This window comes from Carcharhinus amblyrhynchos, chromosome 13, assembly GCF_965287045.1.
Source record: "Carcharhinus amblyrhynchos chromosome 13, sCarAmb.v2.hapA, whole genome shotgun sequence".
Lineage (NCBI taxonomy): Eukaryota > Metazoa > Chordata > Chondrichthyes > Carcharhiniformes > Carcharhinidae > Carcharhinus > Carcharhinus amblyrhynchos.
In genome coordinates, this window is record NC_137336.1 from 37,236,126 (window position 1) to 37,249,711 (window position 13,586).

Genomic DNA, 13,586 nt, shown 5'->3' on the forward strand with positions numbered 1-13,586 from the left:
ATTTCTTCTCTTCTTAAACTGAAGCATGCTATTGCTGAATCATAGCATGCTTTTCTGCTACTGTTTTCTGTTGATGATGCTATTTACCTGTCTTTCCTACATCACAACCCCTAATAATCTCCCTGAAACTATTAAACCCATGTATCTTCAGAGTAGAATAAGGAAATGAAATTAGAAGGTTAGTATCACTTATTGGATGTTATATAAGAGGATGTCTTGTTTCCATCAAATATCAAAATTAGACATCACAGTTGACAGAATAAGATTATTTTTTGTTATAAACACCTTGTCCATTTGACACATAATACAACCATGAATATCTATAGAATTCCATTTCAATACACTTTACTGTAGGGTGCATGGAAAACATGAATTTCTTCAACTCCAATGAATCTGATCAAAGATTGCACTTCGAACTGTCTTTTGCTGAATATAGGATCAGACAAACCATATAGTTATCATATATACTTCATGGACATATCAGCTATTAGCAGTAGCATTTGGTTCCTTGTTAAGGCCATAAATGTCAGTCAACATAGTGAGAGCAATAGAACTCAGAATTCAATGGAACAGTTGTACCATTTGAGTGACACAGCTATGTGAATTGGGCTCTACCTTCCTTGAAAAGCGTTAGGGAAAACATGTTTTTTTAGTTGGAGTTATTGAGGACTTGGATCTAATCTCTATGAGGGCGGGGTGTTATATCAGTGTCATGCATTTGCATGGTTATGCCATGACACTTGAAAACAAAGAATGTTTGCCAACCATCTTTCATAAGTATCTTAACATCATTCAGACTAAACATTTGCTGCAGAAATAGACAAATGACCATTCTATACAGGTGATCAGAGAAGGAAATTGTGTTACATTTATTAAAAATAATTAGTTGTTAATAGCAATAAGCATTAGTAATCCAAAATTAACTAATTTAATATTTCAATGTCTATGAGATTTGTATGCAGTTTGTCTTCAATCACTTTTTAATTCAAAAGTATGTTTGAGAACAGTTTACAGTTTGTTTATATCTCATCTGACTTTAATTGTGTAATTCTCTTCCTATCCCCCTCTGTAAATTAAATAGAAATGCACCTAATGTGAGAGGTGCTTCTATGCAAGGCAGAGAGATAAAGGAGCTATTAGTGGTCAAACAACATTCAAAGAACAGTACAACACAGGAACAGACTCTTTGGCCCACATTTGATCACATTGCCCTATCTAGACCAACCACTTATGCTTCTATTCCCTACCTGTTCATGTGTCTATCCAGATAAATGTCACCAACATGTCTGCCTCAATCACCTCACTTGGCAGGGCATTCCAAGCCCCCATCACCTCTACATAAAACTTCTCCCGTACATCTCTACTGAACCTTTTCCCCTTACCTTGAACTTATGCCACCTTGTAATTGTCATTCCTGCCTTGGGAAAAAGCTTCCAACTGTTCACCCTATCTTTGTCCCTCATAATTTTATAAATATCTATCAGGTCACACGTCAGCCTCCGACTTTCCAGGGAGAACAATCCCAGTTTATTCTGTCCTAATAGCTAATACAGATAACATCCTGGTAAATCTTTTCTGTACTCCCTCCAAAGCCCCCACTTTTTCTGGTAGTGTGATGACCAGAATTGGACAAAGTATTCCATGACAAATGTCATGTGCCCTAACTGACATTTTATATAACTGTAACCTAGTTTGCCAACTTTTATACTTGATGCCCTGACCAATGAAGCATGCCACATGCTTTCTTTACCACCTTTTCCACCTGTGCTGCCACTTTTAAGGATCTGTGGACCTGTACTCCCAGATTTCTTTATGTGTCTATGCTCCTGATGGTTCTGCCATTCATTTAATAGATCCCACCTGAATTGGATCTACCAAAATGTATCACCTCGCATTGTCCAGATTAGATTCCACCTGCCATTTCTCCACCAATTTTCCAGCCTGTCTATATCCTGCTGTGTTCTCTGACAATCTTCATCACTATCCACAACTCCAGCAATCTTAGTATCATCCACAAACTTGCTAATCAGACCAGCTACATTTTCTTCCAAGTCATTTACATATATTACAAACAACAAAGGTCCCAGCATTCATCCCTGCAGAACACCGCTAGTTACAGGCCTCCATTCATAAAAACGCCCTTCCAGTGCCACCCTCTGCCTTCTATGGCCAAGCCAGTTCTGAATCTATCTAGCTAGTTCACCCTTGATCCTGTATGATTTAACCTTTTGTGCCAGCTTGCCAAGAGGAACCTTGTGAAAATGCTTTACTAAAGTCCATATAGACAACATCCACAACCCTCTCGTCGCCAGGCAACACAATCAAATTGGTGAGGCTTGACCTCCCTCGTAAAAAACCATGCTGTCTGTCCCAAAAATACCATTAAGCTCCAAATGTGTATAGATCCTACCCCTGCGAACCTTCTCCAGCAATTTCTCTATCACTGGCCTATAATTACCCAGGTTATTCTTGCTACCCTTCTTAAATAACTCAACAACATTGGCTGTCCTCCAATCATCTGAGACCTCACCTGTGGCCAATGAGGAGACAAAGATTTCTGTTAGAGGCCCAGCAATTTCCTCTCTTGCCTTCTTCAGAAATCTGGGATAGACGCCATCTGGCCCTGGGAATTTGTCTATCTTAATGCTTTTTAATGCACCTAAATTTTCCTTCCTTGTAATGATGACTTGCTCAAGAGGGTTTACATACCCCTCCAAGACACCATCAATCAACATGTCCCTTTCCTTAGTGAATACCAATGCAAAATACTCATTAAGGATCTTACTCACTTCCTTTGGTTCTATGCATAATTTCTCTCCTTTGTCCTTGAGTGGACCAACTCAAGGTTAAAGCACATGGGATTGAGGGAAGTGTATTGAGATGGATAGAAATCTAGTTGGCAAAGAAGAAACAAAGAATTGGAATTAAGGGTGCTTTTCAAATTGGCAGGTAGTAACTAGTGGGTGCCACAGGGATTGGTGCTGGGACCCCAGATATTCACAATACATATTAATGATTTGAATGAGGGAACAAAATGTAACATCCCAAAGTTTGCAGATGATACCAAGTTGGGTGACTGAACTGTGACAAGGATGTAGAGATCCTTCAGAATGATCTGGACAGGTTGGGTGAGTGGGCACATCAATGGCAGATGCAGTATAATTTAGATAAATGTGAGGTTATTCACTTTGGAAGCAAAAACAAGAAGGCAGATTATTACCTGAATGCCATCAATTGGGAGAGGGAAGTGTGCAGCGGGACCTGGGTGTCCTTGTGCACTGAAGGTAAGCATGCAGGTGCAGTAGGTGGTAAAGAAGGCAGATGGTATGTTGGTCTTCATTGCGAGAGGTTTTGAGTACAGGAGCAGAGATGCGTTGTTGTAGTTATACAGTGCCTTGGTGAGGCCATACTGAGAATATTGTGTGCAGTTTTTGGCCTCCTTTTCTGAGGAAGAGTGCTCTTGCTCTCGAGGGAGTGCAGCAAAGGTTTCCCAGATTGATTTTGGGGCTGGCGGGACTGATGTATGAGGAGAGATTGATTAGTTTAGGATTGTTTTCCCGAGAATTCAGATGAATGAGGGGGATCTTATAGAGAATAATAAAATTCTAACAGGACTAGACAGGGTGGATGCAGGGAGGATATTCCCGATGGTGGGGGAGCCCAGAATCAGGGGTCACAGTCTATGAGGATTCAGGGTGGACCATTTAGGATGGAGGTGAGGGGACATTTCTTCATCCAAATAGTGGTGAGCCTGTGGAATTCATTACCACAGGAAGTAGCTGATGCCGAAACATTGAATGTAAGAGGCAGCTGGATAAAGCACTTGGGGCGAGTAGGATCAAAGGTCATGGGAAAAAGCAGGACTAGGCCGTCGAGTTGGATGATCAGCCATGATCGTAATGAGTGGCAGAGCAGACTTGAAGGGCTGTATGGCCTCCCCCGATCCTATCTTCTGTGTTTCTATGTTTCTAACTCTTTCTCTAGCTGTCCTCTTGTTCTTAATATATGTATAAAATGTCTTGGGATTCTCCTTGATCCTGCTGCCAAGGACACTTTGTGACCCCATTTTGCCCTCCTAACTCCTGGTTTGAGTGTTTTTCTAAGTTCCCTGTATTCTTCAAGCGTTTCATCTGCTTTTAGTTGCCTAGACCTTTTGTATGCATCCTTTTTCTTTTTGACTAGACTCACAATTTCCCTGGTCTTTCACAGTTCCCGAATCCTGTCTTTCCTGTCCTTTTTAACAGGCTCGTGCCTGTCCTGCACTCTGATCAACTGCTTCTTAAAAAACTCCTACACACCAGATGTGGATTTACCCTGAAACAGCCTCTCTCAAACAACAGCCTCCAAATCCTGCCAAATCCAATTGTAGTTAGCTTTCCCCCAATTTAGCACCTTAATCCGAGGACAACAGTATTTTTTATTCATTTGTGGGTCATGGGCATCACTAGCTGGCCAGCATTTATTGTCCATTCCTAGTTGCCCAAGGGCAGTTGAGAGTCAACCACATTGCTGTGGCTCTGGAGTCACATGTAGGCCAGATCAGGTAAAGATGGCACATTTCTTTCCCTGAAGGACATCAGTAAACCGGGTGGGTTTTTACAACAATCAACAATAACTTTAAGGTCATCAGTAGAATATTAATTTCAGATTTTTAAAAAATTGAATTCAGATTCCACCATCTGCTGTGGCGGAGGCGATAGCCTAGTGGTATCACTAGAGTAGTAATCCAGACCATTAACTGAGGATAATACCACTAGGCCCTCGCCTCCTTTTTCCATGAGTATTTGAAAACTTATGGAATTGTGGTCACTGCTCACCACATATTCCCCCTCTGCAACTTTGATGACTTGGCCAGGCTCATTCCCTAGTACCAGGTCCAATATAGGCCCCTCTCTAGTCGGACAATCTTTATATTGTTCCAAAAAAACCTCGTGGACACAGTTAACAAATTCCTTACCATCTGGACTCTTAGTCCTAAGGGATTTACAGTCAATATGAGGAAAATTAAAGTCTCCCTCTACAGCAACCCTATTATTCCTACATGTCCAGAATGTGCTTACAAATCCATCCTTCAACTCCCTGTGGGTTGTTGGGAGGTCTGTAATACATCCCCATCATAATGACTGCCCCCTTTCTGTTTCTGAGCTCTACCCACAAGTCTTGTTACATGATTCTTCCAAGGTGTCCTCCCTCTATACAGCTGTAATATGTTCCCTAACCAGTATTGCAACTCCCCCACCTATTTTACCTTCCTTTCTGTCTCATCTAAAACATATTTATCCCAGAACATTTAGCTACGAGTCCTGTCCCTCTTTTAAGCAAATCTCTGTTCCCACAACCACATCCAAGTTCCACGCATGAATCAAGGCTCTAAGTTCATCAAAGGCTCATGTTATAGCAGGTGTCACTTGTTATGCAAACAAATCTATTTCTTTTGCCTAAAAATTGTTTTGCATTGATTGAATAATTAAATCCTGTGAAAGATTGTTACAGTGGTTATAATTTCAGTTAACTTTCAGATGTTGATTAGGTGGGACTCAGTATGGACTAATATCTATAAGATATAATAAAGTATGAAAATGCAAAGTGTTGAAATTTTGATACAGCATGAAGAAATGGTGCAGGATTATATTAATCTCTTCAAAGTGATTGAGTATTTTGAATTCCAGTTTATTATTTGTTCTTTATGTGAGGGTTTAATTCTAGTTGTAGTATTATATCAAGTTTTACTTTCCTCCTACAATGCGCCTGCCCATACTACCGATCCTTTATATTTCTGATGTTTTTTATTCATTCAAGTGTATTACTGTCATTCCTCTAGCATTCTCTTTATAATTCTTATTCTCCCTACTGCTTTTACCAAGCTCCCCTCCCTCAGGCTCTGTATGTAATGATTTCAATCCTTGATAACTACAGTTTTACTCCAAATGCCCCCAGTCCTCCCAATGACTTTTCATTCAATTTCCTCCATTCACACATTTCTCCATTCCCCATTTGACCTTGCAAGTCTTTGCCGCTTTGAAGATTTTAATTTGTGACAAGGCCATCTCTTATCACTATTTTGTTTTCTTTTCCAATGTAATTCCTGCCCACTTCCTCTCACATCACACCTCAATTTTAGGAAACTATCAGCTCAAACACCACTACACCATTTAAGTTCTACCCTACCTCCTCTGCATTTCAAGTCACTAGAATGCATTGTTACCATACAATTTGAAACTTAAAATCCAAAATCCCTCTTCAAGTCACTACAACCTGATTTTTATTCTGCACTGCCAATATAAAACTCCATTTATTGTGACAGTAAGTATATTACATTATCACCCCAAATCTTCAGGTTTTCCAAAGTACAACATGCTTGATCATTCCAATGTCCTCTGTGTTACAATCCAGTTGATGTTATAACTGGACCGGAAGTTTCCAGAATGAAACACAGGATCAAAAGACTGTAACCTTTATCTTTTTTATCAAACATGGAGGAACAAAATCACAGGCCTGCTAATTAGTTTTAACAATAAGGAAAAACATTTATTAAACATGAAAAATTAGGTTATGGTAGAATACTCCTTTACTTCCCCCCTATTACCTTAACAAATGCACACAGATTTTAAGATGAACATGGATTACAAAGTACATCTTAAGTTACAATAGTCTAAGTGATACAAAGTCCCTTTGAGTATGCTGATTGGCTGTGGTCAATACATATTCCGCTCTGAACCGAAATTAGTGTCTGTGAATTTTTCCACAGAATTCCTCCAAATGATTGTCACATGAGAGTTTTCAAACTCCTTTCCAAAACATTCTTTGAAATCTTCTTTCACAATAACACTTTCCATTAGTGATTGCATTTTGAAATCCAAGTTTTTCAAATGTCTCTTTTACACAAAACTTCCATTCCACTTTTAACAAAAATCCAGTATCCAGGTTTTACACCATCTAGGATTTCTTTGTTCTGACGACAGTTGCTTAACTCTCGATTTGTAGACTCTATTTAATGGCACCAAACCTTTGATCTACCTCTGAAGTCTGCTTTCCCACTTCAAATCTGGTTACTATGATTGTGTCTTTAACTTAGAACATGTTACTTACTCTTGCTTGAGTTCTTCTGAACAGTACCTTGATCTCTGTTCTCTTGACTTCAGTTGTCTTAAATCATTCTTTCTGTCCTAATGCCCTGTTTATCTGGACTTAACTAATTCATTGGGAAGCCTGCCTCTTTGTAGCTCCCATCCTGTCCAGTCTTTCTCCTGGCAGAGTTGAGATATGTTCACTTCTTCGTGTCCTTTTCAACTACAATGTATCCAGCTAAAAGTAAAACTCAGAAGCTTTTCTATCTTTCAAGGCCCCTGGTTGCTAAGCAGCCACTGATGGTTCATTTACTCTTCATGCCGTAGCCCTCTCTAAGCACAATGGAAACACAGTTGGAACTGAACCAATCCCCACACATGTCCAGCGTGAATCTAACTATAAGTTTTATCCATCCTACCATAGTAACATGAAATCAAGACACTTAAAACTGTACCTTATTTCTAATATTTACCAGTACAAATATAAATCCCTTAAAACTATGATGCACTTCCAGATTATTGCACATGTTATGTTCCACTGCCACTTGCCACATTGGAGCATGTATTCAGCAACAAGTTTTGTCTGCTGCACTGCAGTCATTTCCACAAGATCCCATAATTTAATCCTTGTCCCTTTTAGGTTTTTTATTGGGTTATAAAATGTAATACAAAACCCGCCAACAAACTAAAGGTGTAGGCCTTCATATGATGTCTCAGCAAATGACTCAGGCAAATACGAGCATATTCGGTGCTGAACATGACCAAAAATTACCGTGAAATTGGTGCAAACCACATGCTTAACTCTGAATTCAAATTTGAATAAATATTGTTTCGTGAAAGGAAATAAAAAGAGAAACAACCAATTTGATTTTAAAGCACAGTGTCAGTAGGGTAAGTGAATTTTTTATCAGTATTGTGATGATAAGTAGATTGTAATACATATGTATGAGTATATATGAGAAATTGACTTTCATGTCTTTGATGCTTATGGAAATTTTTCTGGGTCATTTCAACTCTCTGCCTCAACTCATCTTCAGCATCTTACTTGGTGTAGATCATATTGCCTAGTTCAGTTATCTTTTTAACAAAATTCTGAAGTACATCAGCCAGTATTATTGAATCCCAATAGGGGACCGAAGAGGAATTAAACTGGAGAGTCAAAAGATCCTGGAGTAATTTCCACACATTATCAAAGGCAGCAAAAAGGCAGAAATCAGATTTATTACTTATAACCCTGAATGAATTAAGCAACTCTTTATGACAAAGCAGAGGAAAAGTTATGCAGACATGGTAATGTGTAGCTTGAATCCTGCCACGTACCTTTGCAAAGTTTCAGCTTATGTGAAAGATCAGTTAGATGCACTGACTTGAAGTAGCCTAGACTTTTTATTCTCTGAGCATTGTTAAGCTCGGGTTTAAAATTCCAGTTCCAGCGTGGACTCTAAATTGTACATAGGCGCAAACTTACCTGCTATTCATGCCATGCTTCCATGCAGTGAAGTCAGAGTATTTGGCGGCCATCCAAATCTCCGTAAATTGCGGCGGGATGGGAAAATCCCACTGGCATGACCGGTGGTAAGATTCCAGTCATATGATTTTCTTTTGATTCATATCAAAGCTGATTATCATGTTGGAAGGCGAAAATACTGAGAATGTCGACAGAATAAAATTAGAACCATATAATCTCTACAAGGCAGAAAGAGGCCATTCAGCCCATTAACTCTGCACCGACTGCCTGGAAGAGGACCCCACCCTTTTGCCTTATTCCTGAAAAAGTCACATGGTCACCATGGCCAACACATCCTCCCCCACCTCCCCACCCAACAAACCCACCCCCACCCCCCAACCTAACTAACACACCTTTGGACACCAAGGGACAAATTAGCATGGCCAGTCCACCTAACCTGCACACCTTTGGACTATGGGAGGAAACCGGAGCATCCGGAGGAAACCCACGCAGGCACAGGGAGAATGTACAAACTCCACGCGTTCACCTGAGGCCAGAATTGAACCCGGGTCTCTGACATTGTGAGGCAGCAGTGCGAACCACTGTGTTGCCATGCTAGGAAACTAATTACTCCTATTCTCCTACATCATTATTACCTGACGTGCAAATGTGTTCAGAACAAAAACAAATGAACAGAGAGAAAGAAGGGTCTTTTGGCCTAACGTGTCTGTTTTGTCAAGTGTGCTACATACAGAAAATGTTTTCCGCTGATTTTCCATTCTTCAAATTTTCAAGTTTCACTGAACATTGATATGTGATAAGTAGCTATATTATTTTGTACATTCTTGAGCAGAAATTTTGTAAAATTCCTTGAAAACAAAAGCCATCAGTTCACTGCAGTTATCTGATAATTTAACAAGTGCATTAAAAATGTTATTCTGAACACAGTAGAAATTGGTAGCTTTCTACTTTAAAAGCATTAACTCTTGTATTTGATTCCAGATTCAGTTCACAGAATTTACTGACTTGCATTCTAAATGCTATTTCAACAAAAGTGGGTCATATATTACTCATGCTCTCAAGACACTTAAAAATTCAATTGCAGCCAGGAGTCACTATTCTGAGTGTAATTTTGCTAATGCAATACACAGAATGTGAGTCAATATCAGTTCTATGTACGTGCACTATTTGATTCTCATGAAGCATCCTTACTAAGGCTTAAGTGTTCACAATGACAGGAGGAAATAGCAGAGGAGGCTAAAATATGGAAGTCCTACACCAAATATGGTGGAAATGGGCCTGGTTGAGTCCTGCACGATGTGGGAATGCCGGCGTTGGACTGGCGTAAACACAGTAAAAAGTCTGACAACACCAGGTTTTAGTCCAACCGATTTATTTGATAATACTCACAAGCTTTCGAGGGGACTGCCTCTTCGTCAGGTGAATGGAGAGTTCTGGCCTCAGACAGAGCATATAAAGCACAGACAGTTTAGAGATTACTGATTAGAATGCGAATCCTTACACCTAACCTGCTGTTCAAGACCTGAAGCGGCTGACAATGTGAGTGGAAGGAGCACTGATCACAGGTTACAGAGATGTGTATTGTCTCCAGACAGTACAGTAAGTGAGGTTTTGCAAACCCAGGCAAGTCACGGGGGTTACAGATTGTGCGACATGAACCCAAGATCCCTGTTGAGACCGTCCTCATGTGTGCGGAACTTGGCTATCAGTCTCTGTTCAGCGACCCTGCGCTGTCGTGTGTCGTGAAGGCCGCCTTGGAGAATGCTTACCCGAAGGTCAGAGGCTGAATGCCCGTGACCACTGAAGTGTTCGCCAACAGGAAGGGAACAGTCTTGCCTGGTGATTGTCGAGCGATGTTCATTCATCCGTTGTCGTAGCGTTTGCATGGTCTCCTCAATGTACCATGCTTCGGGACATCCTTTCTTGCAACGTACATGCCAGATCATCGACATGGATACCATCCACCAGGTACATGGTAAATACTCTTGCAACTCGGCCAACATTGTCTACCTGATACGTCGCAGAATCGCTGAACAGAGACTGATAGCCAAGTTCCGCACACATGAGGATGGTCTCAACAGGGATCTTGGGTTCATGTCGCACTATCTGTAACCCCCATGACTTGCCTGGGTTTGCAAAACCTCACTTACTGTACTGTCTGGAGACAATACACATCTCTGTAACCTGTGATCAGTGCTCCTTCCACTCACATTGTCAGCCACTTCAGGTCTTGAACAGCAGGTTAGGTGTAAGGATTCGCATTCTAATCAGTAATCTCTAAACTGTCTGTGCTTTATATGCTCTGTCTGAGGCCAGAACTCTCCATTCACCTGACGAAGAGGCAGTCCCCTCGAAAGCTTGTGAGTATTATCAAATAAATCGGTTGGACTAAAACCTGGTGTTGTCAGACTTTTTACTGAGTCCTGCACACGCAGAGGCAGCTGCCTATATAAATCAGCTATGTCTGATTTTGGTGACCTTGGAGTGTGAAACATGACATATGCAGAGTAGACCTGGAAGGATGGAGTTTGTTCTTTACAGAGACCCATTTGGAAATGCTTAAAAATTGCATTGATTGCCACAGAAGTGGTAAATATTAATTTGCAAGCTTTTATCTTTAGAATCATAGAATAGAATCCTCGAATCCCTACAGTGCAGCAGGAAGCCCATCAAGCTTGCATCAACTTTCTGACAGAGCATCCTCACATGTCCCCCTAACCTGCACATCTTGGGACACTAAGGAGCAATTTTGCATGGTCGATCCACCTAATCTGCACATCTGTGGACTGTGGGAAGAAACCAGAGCACCCAAAGGAAACCCACCTAGACATGGGGAGAATGTGCAAACTCCACAGAGACAGTCACCCAAGTCCAGAATTGAACCCAGGTCCTTGGCGCTTTGAGGCCGCAGTTCTTTAATCCAAGGGAATAGGAGGGCAGGGCTTCTGGATTTGGCAGGGCAATTTTTTTGCCCCTACAGTGGGGCAGAGGGCAGGAAAAACATTGTGCTTGAGAAAGGCTAGAAGAGACAAGTTGGGCATGGCACCCTCACACATAAGCACTGTCGAAGCAAGAAGGTACAAGAGTTAATGCTTTTAAAGTAGAAAGCTGCCAATTTCTACTGTGTTCAGAATAACATTTTTAATGCACCCGAGGGAGGGCAGTAAATCAGGAGCTACAGGTGCCACAAAACATCATCAGGGAGGACTACCAGGTGTTACTCTTTGGGAAGGTGTAGCAGAGATCATGTCTTAATATAGAAATTAGAAGCAGTAGTAGGCAATTCAGCCCTTAAAGCTCATGTCCTTTGAATGAATTTTTCTTAAAAACTATTTTATTGCATAGATGTCATACTCTCAAACTCATACTCTGAGCAGACTGATCCAGGCTACTGAGTGAAGCTTGCACCCTTTCCTGACCAAGATACTGCTGTTGCATCCAAACCAAATACTGCTGCATGTATCTCTCCATGACTTTGGACAATCTCTCATGGTTGGATCTCATGCAGGTGAGCGGTGATGCCATGCGATGAATGCATACGGATGTGAGGAACTTGGTCAAGGATCAACTGTAGTTGCATTCTGATAGATGGGCAGTGTGAGGGCACTTGGATAGGCTAATATGGCAAGATTCATCATTCATCCACTGAGGCAAAACTTCTAATTACATTTCCACAGAATATCTTTGTCAGGTTATGGTATCAACATGGTGCCATCTCCATAGCTGTGTCTTGAGAAGCCATTCCATCCTTTAGTGCCTCAGAGCAGTACGCTGTAAATAGGTAGCAACATTAACAGTGTCTTCCTGAGGGAAAGCCCAGGATGGGCCATTCTGTTCCAGGATCAGCAAACATCTGGACAATATTTAAAGAGTTCCCACTCACTTAAAAAGCTTGTCTCCTCTCCTCAAAGTAAGAATTCTCACAACACCAGATTAAAGTCCAACAGGTTTATTTGGTAGCAAAAGCCACTAGCTTTCAGAACGCTGCTCCTTTGTCAGGTAAGTGGGAGTTCTGTTGGAAGAAATGCCATTTATCTGACAAAGGAACAGCGTTCCGAAAACTAGTGGCTTTTGCTACCAAATAAACCTGTTGGACTTTAACCTGGTGTTGTGAGACTTCTTACTGTGTTTACCCCAGTCCAATGCTGGCGTCTTCACACCATCCTCTCCTCAAAGACACAGGGACAACACAATGGACTTTTTAACTCACAAACCAGCCTTTCTGAAGGCTTGCTTTCTATGTCCATCTGAGTTGCTCAGACCAAGTTGGGCCCATCTCTAACCCCACATGACTTCTGGATTTGCCTGCCCTGATTCCTATTATAGCGAAAATCAGAAGCTTGGGGCCAGTTTTATGATGTCAAGTTTACAGAGACAGAAATTCTCCCAATTTTGCACAGCGAACACAGAGGCCAAATTCAGGCCTTAATTTTCATTCATCACAATCTTACAAATTTTCATTTATTCGTTCATGGGATACAAGCATCAATAGCTCAGTCTGCATTTATTGCCCGTCCCTAATTGTCCTTGAGAAAATGTTGGTGAGCTGTCTTCTTTGAACCGTTGCTGTCTGTGTGTTGTATAAACATGTACAGTGCTGTTAGGAAGGGAGTTCCAGGATTTTGACCCAGTGACAATGAAGGAATGGCGATATATTTCTAAGTCAGGATGTTGTGTGCCTTTGAGGGGAATCTCCAGATGGTGGAAGCTCTGCTGCCCTTGTCCTTCTATGTAGAGGTTGTGGGTTTGGAAGGTATTGTCAAAGGAGCTGCAGTGAGTTACAGTGGTACACACTGTCCGTCGGTGGTGGAGGGATTGAATGTTTAAGGTATTGGATGGATTGCCAGTCTAATGAGCTGCTTTGTTCTTGATGGTGTCAAGCTTCTTGAGTGTTGAAGGAGCTGCGCTCATCCAGAAAAGTGCAGAATATTCCATCACACTCCTGTCTTGTGCCTTGTAGATGATGCACAGGCTTTGGGGAGACAAAAGAAGAGTTACTCAACCACAGGATTCCCAGCCTCTGATCTGCTACTGTAGTCAAATATTTATGT

General features: G+C 41.2%; 1 protein-coding gene across 1 annotated transcript in view; it reads left to right on the forward strand.

The window, feature by feature from the left end:
- nrg2a (neuregulin 2a) overlaps positions 1–13,586 on the forward strand; it is a 658,989-nt gene that overhangs the window by 622,781 nt on the left and 22,622 nt on the right.